We start from the raw sequence: 25,751 nt of genomic DNA on the forward strand, positions 1-25,751 counted from the left end.
AACAACTCAAAAGCCAAGGTTTATGATGTTGTAGCATCTTCTTCTGATGTTGGGGCAAGAAGGATGTAGCAGCTTGCAGATCTCCAAACAGGAGAGAGTAGACATCTTTGGGAAGCGTGAGATCCAAGGTGTGTGTGATAAAACATAGGACCTTGTCCCAAAAGGCAAAGACCGCTGCACAAAACCATAGTTTATGTATCAGAGATGGTAGATGTTGGCCACAGAGTGAGCACTTAGAATGATCCAGGTCTGAGGACCATCTTAGACATGGTATGTAGGCTCCATGAATGATTTTGAGTTGTTGCTCTCTCCAGAATTCGTTGTGTACGAATAAGCAGTTGTCATTGTATCCTTTCAGAATCCGAGTATGGGCTATGGAAGAGGAGAAAGTAGTGTTCCATCGAGTAGCTACCTGCAATGCTAGGTGAACACAAAGTTCCTGGCAGAGGGAGGGGTAAATATGTGATATTTTGTGGGCTCCCCGCATCACCCATGAGTCCATGATAGATAGATATCTTAAATCGAGCAGTGCTAGGTATATCCAGCGAGCGCACAAAGCTAAGACGTTGTATATATAGGTAATGGCCCTGGGGTATACCATATTTTGCGCAGATATCAGAAATGGCCAGTGGGAGACCAGAGCTAGAGTCATACAGTTGGGAAAAGGTTGTGATACCCCTCGCAGCCCACTGAGCGAACACCTGGCCCTGCTGTCCCTGGGGGAAGAGGGGGTGGTGCTGGATAGGTAGGAAACTGGAAATCCTGTGAGGGACTCCCAACTGTCACGCCGAGCGCTCCGGGTCCTGCAGCGTCCCCGGAGCACTCGAAGCGTGCTGCGGGTAACGGTGCTCCGGTCACCTTCCCCGACCGTGAGCACCGCTCCCCCGCATCTCACATACATTCGGTCCGCGCGGCGGGACGTTCCCGTCCGCGGACTCCACTCACCTCCCGCTCTGCTCCCGCCCTGTCTTCCTCCCGGCGCACGCGGCGCCGCTCCCTAGGGCGCGCGCGCGCCACTGCTCTAAAATTTAAAGGGCAAGTGCACCACTAATTGGTGCCTGGTCCAATCAACCCGAATCATATAAAAACCCACTTCCCCTTCCTGTCCTTGCCGGATCTTGTTGCCTTTTGTGCCTTGAGAAAGCGTTTGGTGTATTTTCCCTGCCTGTGTATCAGACCTTCTGCCGTTGCCCCTGACTACGAACCTTTGCCGCCTGCCTTGACCTTCTGCTTCGTCTGACCCTGCCATTGCCTTGTCCTTCTGTACCACGCCTGAATCAGCTGTCCGTGAGGTTGAGGGTATGACCTGGTTGCTACCGCCGCAGCAAGTCCATCCCGCCTTGCGGCGGGCTCTGGTGAAAACCAGTAGCAACCGGTCCCCTGGTACGGTCCACGCCATTCCCTCACTGACACAGAGGATCCACCCCTAGTGTCTTCTTTGGCCACCAGTCTGGACCCTGACAGTAGATCCGGCCTTGGATCCCGCTGATGTGCCGCTGCCTAGTCTCGCTGACCTCACTACCGTGGTTGCCCAGCAGTCCCAGCAGATTGCCCAACAAGGACAACAACTGACGCAGTTGACCGCCATGATTCAACAGCTTCTGCCTCCACAGCCAGCTTCTGCATCTCCTCCTCCCCGAGCTGCCGCTGCTACCGCTAGAGTCCGCTTATCTCTCCCGGACAAGTTTGATGGGGACTATAAGATGTTCCCGGGGATTCTTGTCCCAATGTTCCCTGCAACTAGAGATTTTGTCAGACCAGTTTCCCACAGAACGGTCTAAGGTGGCATTCATGGTCAGTTTATTATCCCGGAAGGCCTTGGCCTGGGCCACACCGCTTTGGGACCGCAACGATCCTGCCACTAACTCTGTCCAGTCCTTTGTTTCCGAAATCCGCAGTGTCTTCGAGGAACCTGCCCGTGCCTCGTCCGCAGAAACAGCCTTACTGAACCTCGTCCAAGGAGACTCTACAGTGGGCGAATATGCTATACAATTTCGCACTCTGGCCTCCGAATTGGCCTGGAACAACGAGGCTCTCTGCGCGACCTTTAAAAAGGGTTTATCCAGCCATATCAAGGATTGTCTGGCTGCACGAGAAATACCTGCCTCCCTGACTGAACTTATCCACTTGGCTACTCGCATAGATATGCGCTATATTGAAAGGCGTCAAGAGCTCCGCCAGGAAAAAGATCTTGTTCGCGTCAGGTCGATACCCACGCCTGGCTCCTCTCTTCCAGCACCCTTTGCAGTCTGCTACCGTGCCTTCCGCCAAGGAGGCCATGCAAGTGGATCGGTCTCGCCTGACCCAACAAGAGAGGTCTCGCCGGAGGAACGAGAACTTATGTCTATATTGTGCGAGCTCTGAACACTTCTTAAAGGACTGTCCTCTTCATCCTCAGCGTCCGGGAAACGCTCGCACCTAGTGAACGTGGGAGAGGCGTCACTGGGTGTAAATTCTTCCTCTCCACGCCTGATCGTTCCAGTACGAATTTCTCCAGCCACTAAAGTCTTCTTCTCTGCGGAGGCCTTCTTGGACTCTGGTTCTGCAGGAAACTTCATTAAAGCCTCCTTCATCAACCGGTTTAACATTCCTGTTGTCCGTCTCGTCAAGCCCTTCTTTATTTCCACAGTTAACGGAGAGAATCTGAACTGCACCGTGCGTTACCGCACAGAACCCGTGCTCATGACCATAGGGGTTCTCCACCAAGAGACGATTACATTTTTGTTCTGCCTAACTGCACTTCTGACATCCTTCTTGGCTTGCCTTGACTCCAGCGCCACGCTCCTACCCTCGACTGGTCCTCTGGGGACATTAAATCATGGGGCCCTACCTGCCACACTCGTTGCCTCAAGTCGGTACCCACCAGACAAATCTCCTCTCCTTTGCCTGGCCTTCCTAAAGCCTATCAAGACTTTGCTGACGTCTTTTGCAAAAAACAGGCAGAGGTCTTACCACCACATAGACCCTTCGACTGCCCCATTGACTTACTTCCTGGTACCACACCACCTCGTGGCAGGATTTACCCTCTCTCCGCTCCTGAAACCAAGGCCATGTCGGAATACGTTCAGGAGAATCTTGAGAAAGGTTTCATCAGGAAGTCTTCTTCTCCTGCCGGAGCAGGATTCTTTTTTGTTGCCAAAAAAGATGGCTCACTACGCCCTTGTATTGATTATCGTGGTCTCAACAAAATCACGGTAAAGAATCGCTACCCGCTGCCTCTCATCTCGGAGCTCTTTGACCGTTTGCACGGAGCAAAGGTCTTCACTAAGCTTGACCTCCGGGGCGCTTACAACCTCATCAGAATCCGTGAAGGAGATGAGTGGAAAACCGCTTTCAATACCAGAGATGGCCACTTCGAGTATCTCGTCATGCCTTTCGGCCTGTGCAACGCTCCTGCAGTCTTTCAAGACTTTGTCAATGAGATCTTCCGGGACATGTTGTATACCTGTGTAGTGGTCTATCTTGACGACATTCTAATCTTCTCCTCCACCCTGGAGGAACACCGTCGCCATGTTCGTCAAGTGCTCCAGCGCCAAAAATGGAAAAATGTCTTTTTGAACGTAGCTGTCTTCCGTTTCTGGGATACCTAGTTTCTGGACAAGGTCTTCAAATGGACCCCGACAAACTCTCTCTCCCCTCAGGACTTCGCTCTATTCAGCGCTTCCTTGGATTCGCCAATTACTACCGCCAGTTTGTTCCCCACTTCTCCACTATCGTGGCACCTATTGTGGCACTAACCAAGAAAGAAGCGAATCCGAAATCCTGCCCTTCCCAAGCTGAAGAAGCCTTTACTCGACTTAAGGCCGCCTTTGCCTCCGCTCCAGTCTTGAATAGGCCCGATCCTCTGAAACCATTCTTCCTGGAGGTGGATGGAGCCGGAGCGGTCCTTCTTCAAAAGTCTCTTAAAGGAAAAAACGTCACCTGCGGCTTCTTCTCAAAAACTTTTTCCCCTCCTGAAAAGAACTATGCCATTGGAGATCATGAACTACTAGCCATTAAGTTGGCACTAGAAGAATGGAGACATCTCCTGGAAGGATCCCTTCATCCTATCACCATCTACACTGACCACAAAAATCTCTCGTACCTTCAGTCTGCCCAACGCTTTAATCCGCTCCAGGCCAGGTGGTCATTGTTCTTTGCCCGATTTACTTTCCAAATCCATTTTCATCCTGCTGATAAGAACATTAGGGCGGATGCCCTATCACGCTCCACCGATGCCTCCGAAGATGAAACCGTTCCTCAACACATCATTCCTCCTGAGTGTCTAATTTCAACTGCCCCTGCTTCACTGGCACCAGTTCCTCCAGGGAAAACATTTGTTCCTCCACGTCTTCGCCTCCGGACTCTCAAATGGGGTCACTCCTCTCACCTGGCGGGTCATGCTGGAATTAAAAAGACGACTCAGCTAATTGCCAGACACTATTGGTGGCCTTCCTTTGAGAAAGACGTAACGGAGTTCGTTCGGGCCTGTACTGTCTGCGCACGGGACAAAACTCCCCGCCAGAAGCCTGCAGGTCTTCTCCTCTCTCTGCCAGTGCCTGAACAACCTTGGTCCCACATAGCAATGGACTTCGTCACTGACCTTCCCGTATCCCATGGCAACACAGTCATATGGGTGGTTGTTGAGAGGTTTTCCAAAATGGCACATTTTGTCCCGCTTCCTGGTCTCCCTTCTGTGCCACAGCTGGCGAAGCAATTCTTTTTGCACATTTTTCGTCTCCATGGTCTTCCAACACATATCGTCTCCGATAGAGGCGTTCAGTTTATCTAAAAATTTTGGAGAGCTCTCTGCACCCAATTAAAAATCAAATTGAACTTTTCTTCCGCCTACCACCCTCAGTCCAATGGACAAGTGGAGAGGGTTAACCAGATCCTTGGTGACTATCTGCAACACTTCGTCTCCTCCCGTCAGGATGATTGGGTCGACCTGTTGCCCTGGGCCGAATTTTCATATAACTTTAGAGACTCTGAGTCATCCACCAAATCTCCGTTTTTTTGTGCTGTACGGCCGTCACCCGCTGCCCCCCCTCCCCATTCCCACTTCTTCTGGACTTCCTGCCGTTGATGCCCTGACCCTGGACTTCTCCTCCATCTGGAAAGAGACTCAAAAGTCGCTCACCCTGGCCTCTTCTCGCATGAAGAGACATGCAGATAGAAAAAGAAGAATTCCTCCTGTCTTTGCCCCTGGGGACAGAGTGTGGCTCTCTGCCAAATACATCCGGTTTCGGGTCCCCAGCTACAAACTGGGTCCACGTTATCTCAGGCCTTTTAAAATCAAAAGCCAAATTAATGCTGTCTCTTACAAATTCCATCTTCCTCCCTCTCTTTGTATTCCTAACTCCTTTCATGTATCCCTTCTCAAACCCCTCATTCTTAACCGATTTTCCTCCAAGGTCATCGTTCCTGCTCCTGTCTCTGGGTCCTCTGACGTCTTCTCGGTGAAAGACATCCTCGCCTCCAAGGTCGTCAGAGGTAAAAAAAAAATTCTTGTTGACTGGGAGAATTGTGGTCCCGAAGAGAGGTCATGGGAGCCCGAGTCCAATATCCTCGACAAAGAGCTCATCCACAGATTCCTGGGCTCCAAAAAGAGGGGGAGACCAAAGGGGGGGGTACTGTCACGCCGAACGCTCCGGGTCCTGCAGCGTCCCCGGAGCACTCGAGGCGTGCTGAGGGTAACGGCGCTCCGGTTACCTTCCCCGACCGTGAGCACCGCTCCCCCACATCTCACATACATTCGGTCCGCGCGGCGGGACGTTCCCGTCCGCGGACTCCACTCACCTCCCGCTCGGCTCCCGCCCTGTCTTCCTCCCGGCGCGAGCGGCGCCGCTCCCTAGGGCGCGCGCGCGCCACTGCTCTAAAATTTAAAGGGCCAGTGCACCACTAATTGGTGCCTGGTCCAATCAACCGGAACCATATAAAAACCCACTTCCCCTTCCTGTCCTTGCCGGATCTTGTTGCCTTTTGTGCCTTGAGAAAGCGTTTGGTGTATTTTCCCTGCCTGTGTATCAGACCTTCTGCCGTTGCCCCTGACTATGAACCGTTGCCGCCTGCCTTGACCTTCTGCTTCGTCTGACCCTGCCTTTGCCTTGTCCTTCTGTACCACGCCTGAATCAGCTGTCCGTGAGGTTGAGCCATTACCGGAGGATATGACCTGGTTGCTACCGCCGCAGCAAGTCCATCCCGCCTTGCGGCGGGCTCTGGTGAAAACCAGAAGCAACTTAGAACCGGTTCCCTGGTACGGTCCACGCCATTCCCTCACTGACACAGAGGATCCACCCCTAGTGTCTTCTTTGGCCGCCAGTCTGGACCCTGACACCAACTTCCTGCGAACCTCCCTCCAAGCGATAACTGTCTTTTAGCAAGAGATTATTATGAATAACAGGGGGGAGATCTCTATTCCCACAGTGCAGCAGGGCCACTAGATCATAGGGTTGTACCATTTGGGATTCAAGGTCAAAGTTGGTATATCTAGAGTGTCTAGATATCCAGTCTAGGGTACCGTGAAGTAGACAAGATAAGTTGTACATCCTTATATTTGGGAGATCTACACCTCCCTCCCATTTAGGAAGGTAGAGTTTACGAATGGCAATGCGGGAACGCCTACCTTGCCAAATGAATTGCGATAGAGCTCTATTTAGACGTTGGATGTCACTGTGTTTTAACTGAATGGGCAACGTTTGCAGGGGATATAATAGTTTCGGAAAACTTGACATCTTAAAGAGATGGCACCTACCCCTAAAGGAGATGGGCAGCTTCTGCCAGTTATGTAGTTCGGCAATAATTTTGTCCAAAACCGGGGAGAAATTTAAGGTATAAAAGGGAAGAAGGATGTTTACTCACTTTGATACCGAGGTACGTGATGTGTGAGTGGACTATTTTGAATGTGGAGCAGGAGGCCCAATGTGGTTGATGAGAGGAGTGCAGAGGTAGTACTTCACTTTTTGAAAAGTTTAATGCGTAGCCCTGAGCAGGATCGAAAGTTAGCAAAGAGGTTTTGGATCACAGGTAAGTCGTGAGGGGGATCAGATGTGAATATGAGTACATCGTCCGCAAATAGCACTGTACGTAGTTCCTGGTCGCCCACAGGAATTCCCCTAAGGTCAGGGTGCAAAGTCAAGGTTCTTGACAGGGGTTCAATGGCTATGTTGAAAAGGAAGGGGGAAGAGAGGGCAGCCCTGCCTAGTGCCCTTGTGGAGCTGAAAGGCTGCTGAGGTGAGGCCGGCCACCACCACTTGTCTAGTGGGTGTAAAGTACATTTCACAAATTAAGTGAAGGAATGCACCTGAGAAGCCTAATTTATTGAGAACCATATCCAGCCAGCGGAAATTAACATAATCAAAAGCTTTTTCAGCATCTAGAGTGACTATGGCTGTGTCCGCGGCTGGATTGGTTTTCGCATATTCAAGAGCGGTTATTACCTTCCTGATGTTAGAGGTGGCCGACCTCCCCTGAGTGAAACCAGCTTGGGTGGGATGAATCAGTGATAGTAAGATAATGGCCAGTCGATTCGCCACCATTTTGGATAGAATTTTAGCGTCTAAGTTGAGCAATGATATGGGCCGACAGGAACCAGGATTAGTGGGGTCTATCCCTTGTTTGTAAATCAATTTAATGTATGCTTGGTATCCAGTAGGTAGGTACCTACCACGCTGTTATATAGAGTTATACAAGTCAAGAAGGGAGGGGGCTAGCGTGTCTATGGCCAATTTGTAGAATTCCGAGGTGTACCCGTCAGGGCCTGGAGCTTTGCCCGGAGCCAAGGTTTTAATCGCTGTAGTAAGTTCCTTAAGTGAAAAGGGGGTATTGAGAGAGGACAGTTGTTCCGCCGAGATGGTGGGAAGCATGACCGAAGCCAGCAAGGACTCGGCCGCTGAGACATCAATAGGGTCTGGACATTAAAGGGATTTGTAGAATTGCTCGAAAGTGTTTAGAACATCCTGCGGGGTATCAACCAATTTTCCCTGTGAGTCTATCAGAGCTGGGACCAGTGTGGGGGTGTAGGGTGGTTTGCACAGCGTAGCTAGTAGTTTACCTGGCTTGTTGCCATACTTATGGAATTTCCAGTCCTCAAAATTGGCAAACATGGTTTCCTGTGCCTCAGCCCACGTATCAAAATTAGATTTCGCACTAGACCAGCCTTCCCTGGCTTCAGAGGTGTTTAAGCAATTTAGGAGCCGTTGTGCCTCTCTGAGAGACACACTAGCCTCCATGTAGGCTTTGGCTATTTTTTTTTATGAGCTGAGGCATAGGGAATGATATGTCCCCTCAGAACCGCCTTGCCAGCCTCCCACAGGTGCGTGGGGGAGCAGCCAGGAGAGGAGTTGATGATCAAGAAGTCCATCCAGGTATCACAGATGAGCTGTTGGAGACCTGTGTCTTTGGCAAGGTAGGATGGGAAACGCCATGGGGATTTTGCAGTGGGGGGGGGGGGGTCAGGTTAGTTATGTCTATGGATACTGGTGCGTGGTCAGATACAGCAATGTTGTAGATGCTAGGGTGGGAAGTGTGAGGGAGGAGCATATTATTTGAAAAGATGTAGTCGATTCTTGATAGTGAGTTGTGGGGGTGGGAGAAGGTGTATTCCCTTGCGGTAGGGTGTGCGAGATGCCATGCATCCGTTAGGAGCAAGCCGCCCGCAAAGGTCTGAAGTAGTGAAGTGGGTATGGGTGGGCGAAGGGAGGGGCGTTTATCACCTCCTGATTTTTCCTCCTCCAAGTTCATGATGGTATTGAAGTCTCCTGCCACTAACAGAGGTGGATGTGCAAAAGGAGCTAAGTGTGAGGTGAGCGTTTGAAAGAAAGATTTTGTGGGCGCATTCGGAGCGTACACCCCCGCCAAAACCCAGGTTCTAGATGCAGTGGTGACGTTTATGATCAGAATGCGCCCAGTTTCATCTTGATAGGAATTATTTACTATACAGGTAAGCCTTTTATGGATCAGTATAGCTACTCCTGCCTTGCCCTTGACAGCCGGGGAGCCATATACATTGGCCCACCCAGAGTCTGCGCAGGCGTACCAAATCCTGTGTAGCCAGGTGGGTCTCTTGCAATACGGCAATGTCTGTTCTTAGACGCTTCAGGTGTCTGAGGACAGCCATCCGCTTGTTAGGTGATTTAAGGCCCTTAACATTCCTGGTAATGATTTTTAATGACATGGGGAGTGTCTGGAAGGATAAAGGAGCAGATATAGTTGTCTAAAATTAAACAAACCGGTAGTATTGGGACTCAACCATTGATGAATAATTGCATGAGCACATGACAGTGACGTACAAGAAATGGCCCTGCATGGGAGGTAGGGTGAGGTAGGGACCCAACAGGGGTCCAGGGTAACACAAAGTAGGGTACATACCAAGTGAAGCCTCGACTTCGCTTTTTTCCTCATGTAAGCATTTCAATCGCCCAGAGACAGCGTTACCGATAGTCTGCCGTTGGCGCCCATTATATCGTTCAAGACCAGAAGTGACGATCTCAAGAGCGAATAACTCACCTAAGGAGAAGTAGTGAACCCGAATGGAGTACTGACACACGGCAAGGCTGTAACCAGGAGGAAAATGAGAATATTAAACCCCTGAGGCATACAGTGAATAACGGTAGTAAGAAACCAATAAAATGGTGAGATGCATAAAAAGAAAAAAGAAAAAGATACAGCGAGCATCAACCAATAGTAGGTGCGTGGTTTGGAGCGAATACCATACCAATGCTATCTAGGAGGCTAGTGTAGAGACAGTCCCGGAAGAGTGGGCACAGTGTGCCGGAGCATTGTGAGGTGGAATGAATGGGGTAGTGAGTATTATGGCCTGGGCAAACCATTAGGGCCAGACAGGCGTTGTTTCTTTGCGGGCTCCTTCCTGGGGCTACGTTGCTCTCTGGGACTTGGGAAACTTTGCCGGGTACTTTGTGTGGCTGGCTACCTCTGGGTGAAGGATATCTGCTCACCCGCCGCATCAGAGAAACGAAGAGTGACTGGGTATGCGAGTGTAAATTTGATAGCCTTTTGATAGAGAGCTTGGCACAGCGGCTGAAAGACCTTTCTCCTTTTTGATACTTCTTGTGAGTAATCCGCGAAGATTAGTAGCTTGTGCCCATCCAATTGAAGCGATTTGGAATTTCTGAAAGATTTTAAGATGTAATTTAGACAACGCACTATAATTGGGCGTTCATTTGAGGGGGCCCCCAGACAATGGGCTCTTTCTACCGTGCAGGCCGCAGTGATCCCCAAAGCAGAAGGGATCCTAGCCATGCAGATGTCATGAAGGGAGTCCGTGTTGAATGATTCTGGTAAGCCTATGATCCACAGGTTGTTAAGCATGGATCTATTTTCTAGATCGTCTAGCTTTTCCAGAATATAGCCCTGCATCTGCCTGGCCTGATGATCATGGGAGAATGAGTTTTGTACCTCTTCCTCCATATCCAAGATCCGGTGCTCCAGCTCTGTGAGTCTGCCTGCATGATCACCCAGCTCCTTCCTGAGGTGTGTGAGCCCCTGTGCTATAGCTTTATCCACTGCCGCTGTAATGGTGGGGGATAGCAGAGTCACCATCGCCTGTGCTAGGCTGGCAATCTGGGCATCTGGAAACACAGAGGCTTGTGAGCTCTGAGAGAGAGCGAGCTGCTGTGTGATGTTCATCATGTTTGCCTCGGTTGAGGCCTGGTCAGTGGGATCGCCTCGGGGGGCCCAAGAGGCCGATGAAGGGCCGTGCAGAACAAATTTGTCCATCGATACCTGGTCCGGGGAGCAGATGGAGTGGCTCTGAGAGGTCTCATGGCTTGGATGGGCTACGGATATACCGCCATTATCGGAGCGGCCATTCCAAGCGTCTTCCTACATGAGGCGCCGACAACGGAAGTTCCAAACTTTCACTTTTTAATACTTGGTTGCAAATCCTTTGCAGTCAATTACAGCCTGAAGTCTGGAACGCATAGAAATCACCAGACGCTGGGTTTCATCCCTGGTGATGCTCTGCCAGGCCTCTACTGCAACTGTCTTCAGTTCCTGCTTGTTCTTGGGGCATTTTCCCTTCAGTTTTGTCTTCAGCAAGTGAAATGCATGCTCAATCGGATTGAGGTCAGGTGATTGACTTGGCCATTGCATAACATTCCACTTCTTTAACTTAAAAAACTCTTTGGTTGCTTTTGCAGTATGCTTCGGGTCATTGTCCATCTGCACTGTGAAGCGCCGTCCAATGAGTTCTGAACCATTTGGCTGAATATGAGCAGATAATATTGCCCAAAACACTTCAGAATTCATCCTGCTGCTTTTGTCAGCAGTCACATCATCAATAAATACAAGAGAACCAGTTCCATTGGCATACATGACCACGCCATGACACTACCACCACCATGCTTCACTGATGAGGTGGTATGCTTTGGATCACGAGCAGTTCCTTTCCTTACTTCTCTTTCCATCACTCTGGTCCAAGTTGATCTTCATCTCATCTGTCCATAGAATGTTCCAGAACTGTGAAGGCTTTTTTAGATGTTGTTTGGCAAACTCTAATCTGGCCTTCCTGTTTTTGAGGCTCACCAATGGTTTATATCTTGTGGTGAACCCTCTGTATTCACTCTGGTGAAGTCTTCTTTTGATTGTTGACTTTGACACACATACACCTACCTCCTGGAGAGTGTTCTTGATCTGACACACATACACCTACCTCCTGGAGAGTGTTCTTGATCTGGCCAACTGTTGTGAAGGGTGTTTTCACCAGGGAAAGAATTCTTCGGTCATCCACCACAGTTGTTTTCCGTGGTCTTTTGGTGTTGCCGAGCTCACCGGTGCGTTCTTTCTTTTTAAGGATATTCCGAACAGTTGATTTGGCCACACCTAATGTTTTTGCTATCTCTCTGATGGGTTTGTTTTGTTTTTTCAGCCTAATGATGGCTTGCTTCACTGATAGTGACACCTCTTTTGATCCCATATTGAGAGTCGACAGCAACCGATTCCAAATGAAAATAGCATATTTGAAATGAACTCTGGACCTTTTATCTGCTCCTTGTAAAAGAGATAATGAGTGAATAACACACACCTGGCCATGGAACAGCTGAGCAGCCAATTGTCCCATTACTTTTGGTCCCTTAAAAAGTGGGAGGCACATATAAAAACTGTTATAATTCCTACACCTTTCACCTGATTTGGATGTAAATACCCTCAAATTAAAGCTGAAAGTCTGCAGTTAAAGCACATCTTGTTTGTTTCATTTCAAATCCATTGTGGTGGTGTATAGAGCCAAAAAGATTAAAATTGTGTTGATGTCCCAATATTTATGGACCTGACTGTATCAACCTGCAGACTGAGAAAGTTACAAATTCACCACTTAAGCCCCGGAAGATTTTACCCCCTTCCTGACCAGGGCCTATTTTGCGATTCGGCACTGCGTGACTTTAACGGACAATTGCGCGGTCATGCGACACTGTACCTAAACTAATTTGACGTCCTTTTTTCCCCACAAACAGAGCTTTCTTTTGGTGGTATTTGATCACCTTTGCGATTTTTTTTGATCATGCGCTATAAACAAAAAAAGAGTGTCAATTTTGCAAAAATAACAATATTTTTCACATTTTTTTATATGAAATTCCCCAAAAAAATGTAAAAATCTAAATGTTTTAACATTTTAGGCCAATTTGTTTTATGCTACATATGTTTGGTAAAAAAAAAAATCGCAAAAAGCGTATTTTGATTGATTTGCGCAAAAGTTATTGCGTTTACTAACTAAGGGAAAGATTTTTGTCATTTTTGTTGTTTTTTTTTTAACGAGTAATGGCGGCAATCTGCGATTTTTTTTTTTGCGGGACTGCGACATTGCGGCGGACAGATCGGACCCTTGACTGACATTTTTGACACTTTTGGGGTTACCAGTGACATTACTGCAGTAATCAGTGCTATACATATGCACTGTTACTGTAAAAATGACACTGGCTGTGAAGGAGTTAACTTTATTGGAGAGGGAGGGGTTAAGTGTGTCCCTAGGAGCATGTTTCTAACTGTGATTGGCTGTGGCTACTAGAGTAAGAACAGAGATCAACGGTCCTACATAGTAGAACCATGTGATCTCCATTCTTACACAGGAGAATGACAGGCGGCTTTGTTTACACTAGCCGCCTGCCTTTCTTCTGGTGTAACGGATGATCGCGAGTGCCCGGCGGACATCGGGTCCGCCGGGCACACGCACAGGGGGGGTCCGTGACCGCGCGGGAGCGCGCCTCCGGCGGCGCGCGCTCGCTCCCTAGAGCCTCACAGGCTAGCGACCTAGCCCCACGTCGCTTTGCCTGTGAGGGGCTGACTGCCGACGTAAATAGTCGTGCTGCAGTCGGCAAGCGGTTAAAGATTTATTATCATACGTAGCTATGTGAGAGCATATGTAACTCTGCCCTATGTGCTCTGGTCTGATACAGCTGAGCTCAGACCTCCCTGTTATAGGGATTCTTATCACATACCACACATTTACATTTATGCTTTGTCATCCTAATACTTGGCCACATCTTAAACGAAAACATGTTTCTTAACAATCTTCCAAACACCATTTTAGCTTTGCATTTATGAATATAGAAATACTTTAATATACTGTATGTGTATATATATATATATATATATATATATATATATATATATATACAGTATATATTCTTCACACTGCACTTATAAATCACTCATAATTCTCCTATATAGGTTTATATATATATATATATATATATATATATATATATATATATATATATATATAGCTAAATGTATTATTGTGTATTACTTAATGTGTATTACTATTCTATTATATATGTATTACCATGTATCATAATGTAGGTATCAGTAAGGATCATTTTATCCTTATACATTCAATTCCCTCCTTTTACTTTTATCATTACTGATCATACATCTCATTCCTCACACTAAGGTGTCATGGAAGGCTCAAATCTTCAAACCTGTTTAGTTTGTCACACAATAGCTTTAAAGCAGTTACAATTAAATTTAGGAGACATGTAGGCCGAGGTCCCCATGTGACCAGTGGGGGGTTCGCGAAGAAGATTGAGATCTTCTACATCTTTACCTCCACCGGGCCACCTAGTGATCATCAACCTCATCTCCCCTTTAACTTCATCTACCACTGGAGGAGCTTTGCAGCACAACTTCTGGAAGTGGCAGACCCTGTGATTCCCATCTCACCTCCTTACCTCTTGCCTCACAGGCCTGGACTCCACTTAGGAGTCTTCCCCCTGCGCAGCTTCTCTGTAGATATTACAAAGATCATCCTTACTAACTTGCCTATATGTAATCAGTGTCCCATCCCTGTCCTTACCGGGACATATAGGTAGGCTAAACCCATTTACATGTCAGAGGAATGCCTCCAACTGGGGCAGGTACACAATGAAAGGACACCGACCTTATGCAGCCACACCAGCAAGCACTCATCTTTATTATTGCATTTTCACACTTCGCAATCGCAATGCTTTCACACTCTAGCTAATGGAAGCAAATTCTTTAATGGGGTTTTTCCAATTTTGTTACTCTGTAACCCTTGATTCCCCATGTTCAGACTCATAGAGATGGTCTGTTTAAGCCGTTCCAGGAAAATATCACACTCCCTGTCGTTCAGGTGCACTAAGTCCCCCCCTGAACAGACGTGGGTCTCGTGTACTTCCCTCAAAAGTGATGAATTGTAAATCCCCCAATTTCCCCACTGCTCCATATGGCTCTAGAATGTGCCCAAAATATGTATGAATGTCCAATAATCTGCCCCCCTGAGACAGCTGAGCTTCCCCTAAGGCCTCTTCAGCCGATATTGGATTATTGGATCAGAATCCTGCATCAGCCGCCTGCTGGTGGATGGCAGATCAATCACTTCAGGCACAGTCCAAAATTTTTCAAGAGGTGGTGGAGGGGATTCCATCCCCTGAGGGTCTTGATCTCCTTCCTCCTCAAGGATCACAGGCAACATTGGCGTCAGCTCAGGCATTAATTCAGACATCAATTCAGGCATCTTCAATTCAGGTAACTCTGCACACATTGCATCGAGGAGTACATCAGTGTGAGTACACCGAGGGGTTGTTCAGATCTGTGCGACAGCCACTCTAATGTTTCATTTTCTCCTCTGCATCCAGAGGTGGAGGCCATGGCCCCTTCCACCCCTTCCATGCCAAAAACTGCATGGACTGGTGGGCAGATACCAGTGGGGTTCTGCCCGGCTGCCAGCTCTTCCGCTGGGTAGGCACTCAGCCTGCTGGGACAAGGGACCTACAATTGCCTCTCCTGCTAATGCTGGCTAGTCCTGGGTAGTGGGAACGACCATCTCCACCCCCAGTGCTGTTGGCTGCTGCTGGGACGAGGGACCTACAATCGCCACTCATGGTAAATCTGGCTGGTGCTGGGTAGTGGGCATGATCATCTCCACCCCCAGTGCTGTTGGCTGCTGCTGGGACGAGGGACCTACAATCGCCTCTCCCAGGACCGCTGGCCGTTCCTGGGTAGTGGGCACGACCATCTCCACCCCTAGTGCTGTGGGCTGCTGCTGGACCAAGTCTAGGAGGTGTTGGTAGTCCTGTTCCAACCCCCACTCGATGATAACAAGGTAGATGAGGTCTAGTCTCAACTACAACAACAACTGGGCTGGTAGCATCCTTCTCCGGTAATAATAAATAGCCCAGAACCGCGACATCGCAGGACTGCCAAAATCATCATCCTCCTCCATGGCCTTCCACAACAGGCCTGGGCCATCATAGCCCCCCCCCCCCCCTCTGGTTGAATGCCTTCTGCCAACCAAGGGTCTCGTTGGACTGCGTACCACCATAGTGCCCGGTAGGAGTCGTCCAGCATAATTTCACTCTGGACCAGGCACTCAAGGTGGCTTTCCCACTGCATCAAGGGTTGTTCTCCCAGGATAAACATCCGTTGGCTCACTTAGTCCTGCCAGCACTGCACTGTACTTGGAAGTTTCTCTTTCCGCCGAAGCTGTGCTAACTCCATGGACTCCTGCCAGAGTTCTTGCATTACATATTTTTTCCAGTTCCCCTTGTCCTTGGCTGACATATACCCTGTTCCTTTGGCATTATGTCATGTAGTCTCCGCTGGAACTCCACCTCATATGGGGACACTGCCCGGGGGCTAGCTCGCTCCATCCCCTGAGTTCCTCCTTAGACCGAGATGCTGCTGGGCTCCTCACTGCATTCCTGGTTTGGGATCTATTCCGAGAAGAATCCCACCACTTGCCACCAGTGTAACAGATCCCCAATACTTGGGCCCAGTATTTCTGTCTTAGGTCTCCAGAATCTCACGTGATGCAGTGACCTGGCCCCTCAATCCCCCCCCCCCCAAACATCAGCCTCGGCTCGATGAAGGGTAAAACAAATGACACTTTATTCACCAACTCACTTCCAATATATATCCAGTTTTAGGAGCTTGATTACATAATGCAAATGTATTGTGTACAGAACATAATTAACATACCTGGCCATCTGGACAGACACAGGTGAATGACATTGCAGGCTCAGACAGGATTAGCATTATCATAATTGACTACACAAACAACCAGCCCAAACATAGCCGAATACACTTTCCTAGAAGTGTGAAAACACTTAACCTGTAAACAGATGAAAGCAGAAGACACAGGCTCTCAGACGGCCCGTCTCCATTCCCAACACACGTCACCATAACTGTCAACACACATCCCCCAGTATACCAAAGCTGAGTCATATGTCATTAGCATCTGTTTAGTCTCTCATAGTGTGAAGTCCTCTGCTGCAGCAGGCAGCTTTAGGCCTGTAACATTGATCCCAGTCTGTATCTTGGGGTGACATGGATTTGAGTCCAAAGCAACACTACTCCCATGGTCCTCCAGCATATACGCCCACACAGAGGTGCACTCCCCTACAAGCCAGGGCCTGTAGTCTGTGAGCAGGAGGCTGGCCTCCACACTCCTCCAGTAGCCCGTGGCGAACGTCCCAGCAAATGGACGTTCGTCACATTTGTCATGACAAAACAAAGAATAATCCTTTTTGTAATCAGGCAAAGCCAAGCATGGACTTGTCATAATGGCTTGTTTTAATATTTCTATTGCTTGGATTTGCTCTTCTGTTAACTCAAAATGTGTATTTTTACTGGATGTCAATGCATACAAAGGCTGGGCAATCTGTGACATGTTTGGGATCCACGTTCTGCAGTAACCCACAAAACCCAAAAATGCCCTGAGTGCCTTCTGATTCTCTGGAAGAGGATAGGCCTGTATCACTGCCTTACTTACTGCTGTAATGGCGCTTTTCCACTGCATGGTACAGCTCGGTTTGGCGTTTTTCCACTGCATGGTACGTGTTAGAACGGTTCGGTACGGTTTGGTACAGCGGCGCTTTTCTATTACATGATACGGCTCGGTACGGCTCGCTTAAACAGTACTACCTCGGTTGGGCCGTACCTATACCATATTCCACAATACTTTGCATGCAGCCTTGATTGTTTTTCCACTAAAGTAGTAAGTGGGTGGGATTACAACGTTTCTCTGACCAATCAGTGGCTAGTAGTGACAAGCAAACCAAGGTGCTGACTCGTACCACGCATTGGAAAAGCAAACTGAGCCGAGCTGGGCCAAGCAGTGCCGAGTGGAGCCAAGCCGGTACTTGCAGTGGAAAAGTGCCATTTGATGTTTCCCTCCCCCAAAGATGCAATGTCCCAGGAAAACCACTTTCTCCTGGCACCATTGTAACTTTTCCTTTGTAATTTTACATCCTTGCTCTCCTAAAAACACCAAAAGACTCATTGATGCCTTTTCACATTTTTCATAATCTTCTGCACACATACAGAGATCATCTACATATTGTAGCAGAGCGACTCCTGGTGGTATTTCCCATTGATCTAACACTTGTTTAAGTGCTTGATTAAACCCACTAGGTGATATGGACAGGCCTGGCAGAAGTCTTTTCCATGTATAACTTTGATTTTCAAACTGGAAAGCAAAAAGATATGTACATGATTCCTCTAGTCTTACCAAAAAATATGCGTTTGCAATATCTCTAACTGTGAAACATGTTGCTTCACTAGGGATATTAGAAAGCATTGTGTTTGGATTAGGAACTAGAGGAATACTCTCCTTTATTACCTTATTTATTGCTCTCAAATCTTGCACCATCCTGTATTTACCAGTGGCATTACGATCCAATTGTTTCTTTTTTACTGGATACAATGGTGTATTACAAGGAGAGTTTACTTTTTTCAACACTCCCTTTTCCAAATACAATTTAGGCTCCATGTACACGGGACGCTGGAAATGGCCGTTTAGGAGCAGTTGGGCGTTTTTTTCAGAAGCCCCTGAACCCATCTACATTTTATCTTATCTGTCCATGTACACCAGGTCGTTTACAGTCATTTGCAGGCAGTTGCGTTCAGGGACTGTTTTTAGAACGCAATTATTTGCGTTCGAACGTGTGTTTCCCGGCGTTTCAAACGCACAAACGCGTCCGAACCCTTCTGAACGGGTCCGAACGCGTCTGAACGCGATGACCCGCGTTTAGCGTTCGCGTTTTTCCATTTTAAACGGGAATAATTTTTTTAACCTCTAGGAACGCTTCTAAACGCAAACGCCCGCAAACGCTGCTAAACGCCCGCTAAAAGCGGGTACAAACGCGACCGAACGGACGTTTCAAACGTCCTAAAAATTCCAGCATTCAAAGGGACTTTTAACAACGTCCCGTGTACATGGAGCCTTAATCTGTTCTGATACCGTCCTTCTGCTGCTGGGATAAGGGATATTGGGGTAATTTTGGCAAAGGCACACCTGGTGCCACATTCAATTGTCCCACATCCTCTTTTGAGGTGGCCCAGAGAGTCTCTGGCAACTCTGAAAGAATGGGTGAATGTGTTTTCCTTTGTGCTGCCGCAACCAATACATGCAGACTATCACATGCAAAAACTATAAGTTATGGAACATTGTAATTTTGATAAGATATCTCTTCCCAGCAGATTACAGGGTACTGTATCAGACAGTGGTGGCTGGTGCTCAAAATTTTGGGGGGGGGGCGCAAAAAGAAAAATGTAATAGGTATTGCAAAAAACGCGGGAAAAAAATTGCATGACTTTGAGGTCATGGTACAGGCATGGCACAGGTGATGGCATAGGCATGGCACATGTGATGGTATAGGCATGGCACAGGTGATGGCACAGGTGATGGCACAGGTGATGGCATAGGCATGGCACAGGTGATGGCATAGGCATGGCACAGGTGATGGCACAGGTGATGGCATAGGCATGGCACAGGTGATGGCACAGGTGATGGCATAGGCATGGCACAGGTGATGGCACAGGTGATGGCATAGGCATGGCACAGGTGATGGCATAGGCATGGCACAGGTGATGGCATAGGCGATGGCACAGGTGATGGCACAGGCATGGCACAGGGGATGGCATGGCACAGGTGATGGCATAGGCATGGCATAGGCATGGCACAGGTAATGGCACAGGTGATGGCATAGGCATGGCACAGGTGATGGCATAGGGATGGCACGGGTGATGGTACAGGCATGGCACAGGTGAGGGCACAGGTCGGCTTCAATCACTTACCTTCTGACGGCGGCGGGATGGCGGGATTCTGGGAACCCGAGACGAGCAGCGCCGTGGACGCCCTCCTCTTCAGTCTTCTGTCTTCCGGTCCGGGCGGCGAGAAGGAGATCGGGCGGTGACGGTGCATGACTGACGCACGCACCGGCACCGCCCCCATTGCGAGTCAGCGATGTCCTGGATGATGATTGGTAGGGATGATCGAACGGTTCGGGTCGACCATCGGTTCGGCCTGAACATTGGGTGTTCGAGGTTCGGCCGAATTTAGAACTTTTTGCCCAAAAAGTTCGGAATTCGGCAACCAGAACCGACCAAAATGCAATGCTTCAGGAAATGGGCTTTAAAAGCCTGTGATTGGACCAGAACCATTAGCAAAAGCCAATTGAGGGGGCAGGAGAATGCTAGGAATGCGATTGGAGTGACTAGGGGGTCCCTAGACCAATCATTAGTGAATACGCCCCCCAGTATATAAGATAGCCCCCGCCAAATTCCTAGCATTGTAATACAGGACATGGAAGAGAGTGGAAGCAGTTCTGTTAATTTTACTTTAAAAGTGTCATTTAGCATTTATTAGTGTGAGGAAAGGGATATCTAGTGTAGTTAGAGTGCTCCTTTACACTTTAGTTAGCTTCAAAAATTTAGTTTCTGTAGGGAAAGTGTGAAGTGTCAGGGTGACCGTAATGTAGTGTAGGGTGAACTGACAGTGACTGCTATGGCAGGGTGACCAAACCCTTCCATGTCAGGGTGACCGCTATAGAGAAATGATAATTTCTGAGTTGCTTCGGCACAGGGATATGGCTTCTCACCAGCAAGCATTTTTTTATGCTGCAGGGGTTGCCACTGCCAGTGCTTTTTTGAGGACATGTTTGATGTCAGACATGACATCTGAACATGTGTATAGGGGGTATATATACACATATATGTCTGTATATATACACCTAGACATATATAAGTGTGATAGTAGCAGAAATATATGCTTGCGCTAATGAAATCATTTACACTGATATATTTCTGCTACTATCACACCTATATATGTCTAGGTGTGTATAAACATATAAGTATGTGTGTGTATACACCACTATACACAAGTTCAGATGTTTTGCCTGCCTTAAAAGAACCCAAAAAAATGCACAAAAAAACGCTAGCGTCAAAAAAAAAAAAACGCCCAGGTGTGTTGTTGCAGGCATTTTCTGGGGGTTTTTGGAGGCAGGCAAATCATCTGAACTTGTGCACAGTACAACTATACACAAGTTCAGATGTTTTTTCTGACTCCAAAGAACCCAAAAAAATGCCTGCTATTAAACCGGTAAGGTGCTATGAAAACCGAGAAGCCATACTCCTGTGCTGAAAGTGTTCTAATACAAACAATCCTTTTTTTTATGGTTCTGTACATGCTACAGAGCTGAAACTTCACAGGTACACCTTTTAGACCCACCAGACACAAAATCACACAAAAAAAGTTCTTAAAAATTGTCATTTTTGATAAAAAAAGCCAATTATTGAAAAAAAAAGAAAATTTGGCGCCTCTTATGGGGTCGTAAACCCCCCCCCCCCCATATCCACCAGGCCGAGCGCATAGGCCTGCGAACACAATTTGTTTTTTTTTCAAAACTTTATTATTTTTTTTTGTCATTTTTCTTAGGGGGGCTATGCACGGGCCGCCACTGGTATCAGACAACAGGAAAGTGGACTGTAGGGAAATATCTCCTTATTTACATGGAAGAGGGGGGAGTTTCCTGCAATACAGTCGTGGAACCATTCAGTCCCACCACTGGCACAGTGTGCTCTTTGGGCAACGGGGGAACAGTATGTGTACATATAACACTTTTACTGGCCCCTGGGTCCACCAAAAAGGTCAACTCCCTCTCTTCAAAGAACGGCATTTCTTGCAGGGTTAGTTTTACAAAAGCATCCTGGCCATCTATTTCTGAAATTACTGGCAATACCTTATCTAGTCAGTCCCTTTTAACCCAAGGTCTTCTGAAAGGTCTCCGTGGCAGATGGCAATCTTTTGCCATATGTCCGGGCTTTCCACAACTGTAGAAAGTCAGACCAGGAAACTGTTTCCTTTCTCCCCCTTCCTTAGGCTCTTTACTGACCTCCGTGGCTAACATCACCCTTTGTGGCTTCTTCGACTTCATATCATCCATATTCTTTTGTATATTGGACGCTACAGTAGTCAAAACTTGCAGGCTCATAGTCTTCCACTCAGGATAGCGTATAGTCTATCCTGGATAGATTTCCTGAGTCCTGTTCCCCACAGCGTAACTAACATGGGAGCCAGGGCAGCAGAATCTGGATCCTGCCCCGTCTCTGTGACAGCCTTTATAAACGTATCAGTGTATTCATGTACTTCTTCCTTAATCCCCTGTGTCATCATACTCACCTTAGTCCAGGAAGCTGCAGGAAATATTTTCCCTATTGCTCCCTTCATCCTGGTACATTGGCTCATAGCCACCTCTGGGGAATCATCTGGGAAAAATTGCTTACCTAGATCCTCCCATTTTGTACAACTCTGCCTCCCCCATATCAACTCATAATCACTTGCTCCGGCTACCCCCTTGATTATACGTGAGATGTCCTCCCAATTTGCTCTATAGCTTGTTGCTATGTTACATATTTGCTGAGGACTCCTTAGGAGTCCAGGGAACATGATGGGTTATTACCCTATTAAACGCTGGTTTTGATCATATGCTCTCTGTTCCCTTACTGGGTACATTCTATCCTTTCTTTTCCTTTCTTTTCTAAGATTGTAATGCGGTTCCCTGTTAGCCATCCCAGTAGAATCAGGGGCGTCCTCCTCATCCCACTCTTTATCATGCAGCAAAGGGGGATACAAAGCCAAAGTTTATGAAATGGCTTCCCCTGGTGACCCACTATATTCACTCACCTCATTTGAGGATTCCATGCTTGATCCTACTCCTGGCAATGCTCCCTTGGTTTCCAAAAGAACTTCCTACTCCTGGGGCTGATGCTGCCACATATGGGGGTGGGCGAATGTCAGAACTAGCTACCCCCCATACTACTTAACACTTCCTCTAGAGCTGGCCTACTGGGGTCCCTTATGAGTGTTTTAGCCAATAAATGTGTACTCATAACCATTTCTTCTGATATGTCCCCCTCTTCTTCTGACTCCTTTGGCAGAATTGCCAACAGGACTTTAGAAGCTTTTGAGTATGATTCATTTTTCCACTTTGCCCAGGCTGCCAACTCATTTGGGCCTGACATTCTACTTTTAAAATTGTGGTGGAGGGCAGTCCATGTCCTAATATCATAAGTTCCCTGAATAGATACAGGGTAGTCTAGGATCTGTGTCAATCTGTGCCATTTCTTTAGATATTTAACCACCCACTTGCCATAGCATGTTTTTAATTCTTGGCAAGGTGTCAATGGTGGTCCCTTAATTATTGTACCTCCTCCCAATAGATTCCCCATTTTTTTTTTTTTTTTTAAATCCTTGGGTACCCCATTTACCTCTTTTCCCCAGAATTGAGTAGGAAAATATTGGCCAAAGCTTACCTTTACTTTTAATACACCTCCTCTAGAAGGTGTCTCCTTCCTGCCCCCAGGACAGGACACTTAATTCTCTTGTACTTCTTTAACAACCCACTTGAAGAGGCACACTTCCACCCACGGAAGGTGAAACTAAAAGGGTTGGCTATTTAAAGCGGTTCCGGGAACAGAATTTTTTTTTCAAAAAAACATACCCCGGGACAGTCAGGGCTAGTACATTCCACAATGGCTAGCCTCTGATCTGTCCCGGTTCACACTTACCTGCAAGAAGAAATACTTACTTATAAAATTTCTTCTACAGCGTTGCCATCTCTGTTGTGGGCAGCTGAAGCCAGCGCGATCCTCTTCTGCGTCCTCTTCTGCGTCTTCTTCTCCCAGAATGCGCCTTCACCGGCCCCTCTCGTCACTTCCGGCGCGGCGCCGCATTCCTACACAGCTTCTGAGCATGCCCAGAAGCTGTTTAGCAGGGAATGCGGCGTCGCACCGGAAGTGACGAGCTGGGCCAGTGCCGTCGCATTGATTCCTGGGAACGATGACGTTCAGCTCCCAGGAATCATTGCAAACCGGAAGTGACGGTGCGGGCCGCGGCCACAGAGGGAGGAAGTGGAGAATAGGTGAGTATTTCTTTCTACAATTGCAAGCTAAGTAAAAAAAAAAAAATCCTAACTATCCAATTCCGTTTCAGGTGAAGAAGAGGAAGCGGATGGGCACAAAATCGATTAGGTCGATTTTGTGCCCGGAACTCCGCTTTAAATTATCTGGATTTTCCCTGCTCACCTACTAGGTGGCCATATTTCACCAGAAATTTCAATCCTCCTTTGCTGCTGCCTCCCTGGAGTCTTACACACTCACAGTCACTCTCTCTATTGCACTGTGAATATCACACAGATTAAGGAGGTAGCCCACTTTACTACTGAGGAACCTATACTCCCCTTAATTCATCACAGATTCACACTTCTATAAGAAAGTTTAAATCACAGATTACAAACCCTCTTTGCCTATCCCTCCAAATTTTCAACACTACAATTATAACAAATAAAATGCAGTAACATATACAAATAGTGTCAATTATTCCTCCAAGTCTTTCATATGTGTTGTGGATTACTAGTGGATCACACTTCTGGGTCACTTTGGCTGTATTCATGGACAATATTTTTCAATGCTACGTATTCCCCACAATCTGGCTCAATCACCTCCTGAGACTCAGATACGTGGTATGGCATTAATTTATATTTATAAATAATTATTGCCAATAGAATCCAGGCAATAGCCCCCAGCACTACAATCAATATTTCAAATAAAAACAAAGGTGTATGACATTTACTTAGTGTACTATTCATTTAAACATTTACTTATGTTACGCTTTGCTTATATATTTTTACCACTACTTACCTTCCCTGTCAACAGAAAGCACAGATCAGAACCTTTGCGCTACCGTTATGTTTTTTCAAAACCTCTACCCATACACATACAATCTTTAACCCATAGAACACAATTTTATTGCCACACCTCATTAGTCAGCCTGGAGAGAGAGAGAGGAGAGAGAGGAGAGAGAGGAGAGAGAGGAGAGAGAGGAGAGAGAGGAGAGAGAGGAGAGAGAGAGGAGAGAGAGAGAGGAGAGAGAGAGAGGAGAGAGAGAGAGGAGAGAGAGAGGGGAGAGAGAGAGGGGAGAGAGAGAGGAGAGAGAGGAGAGAGAGAGAGATGCTGGTATATTAGCACTCTGCTTTTTAACTTAACCTATTATCTTAGTTTCTACTTACATTCTTATTAGTGATGAGCCGAACACCCCTCGGTTCGGTTCACACCACAACAACGCGAACAGAGCAAAAGTTAGTTTGAATAAACTAACCCCATTGAAGTCTATGGGACTCGAACCTCGAAAATCAAACGGCCTCATTTTGAAGGCTTAAATGCACGTTATTGCACCAAGAAAGTGTATGGGGGTCTGGGTCCTGACCTAGGGAACATGTAGCAATGGAAAAAAAAGTTTTTAAAAACAATCGTTTTTAAAGCAACACTGATTTACTGATTTTAATGAGGCTAAAAGTTATACTATAAAAATGAAAAATTCCTTCAAATATCGTGCCCGGGGGGTCCCCTGAATGTGCCTGTAAAGTAGTGCATCTCTACGATGTATGTAGCCTGCTGCAGCAATACTGACATTTCTAAAGGAGAAAATGTCATATACAAATATACATACAAATTTCAAATCGCATGTACTTGTCATACGGGTGCAGAAAAATTGGGCCTTGGTTGTTGGTGGTGCCTGAACACCGTAACCCCTCACAGTTATTCTTGCTGGATGCCGGAATGGGACCTGCTGGTAAGAATTCCATACAAATTTGAAATTGCATGAGCTATACAGGTACCAAAATTGGGCCTTTGCTGTTGGTGGTGCCTGAACACCGTAACCAAGGCCTCGCAGTTACTCTTGCTGGGTGTAGGAACGGGACCTGCTGGTAAGTATTACATACAAATTTGAAATTGCATGTACTTGTCATACAGGTGCAAAAATATTGGGCCTTTGGTGTGGTTGGTGCCTGAACACCGTAACCCCTCACAGTCAGCAGGGCACAGGGACAGGGCCTGCTGTTAAAAATGACATATGACATTTAAATTGTATGCACCTGTCATACAAGTGCAGAAAAAATAGGCCTTGAGGGATGGTAGTGACCTAAACCAAAAACATTGTTGGAAGCTAGCAGAATCAA

At 47.3% G+C, this 25,751-nt stretch overlaps 1 protein-coding gene across 1 annotated transcript in view; it reads left to right on the forward strand.

Moving 5' to 3' along the window:
• LOC309547576 (ecto-ADP-ribosyltransferase 5-like) overlaps positions 1-25,751 on the forward strand; it is a 295,670-nt gene that overhangs the window by 230,311 nt on the left and 39,608 nt on the right. The window lies entirely within an intron of this gene.

This window comes from Pelophylax lessonae (genome assembly GCF_965119305.1).
Source record: "Pelophylax lessonae genome assembly, chromosome: 2".
Lineage (NCBI taxonomy): Eukaryota > Metazoa > Chordata > Amphibia > Anura > Ranidae > Pelophylax > Pelophylax lessonae.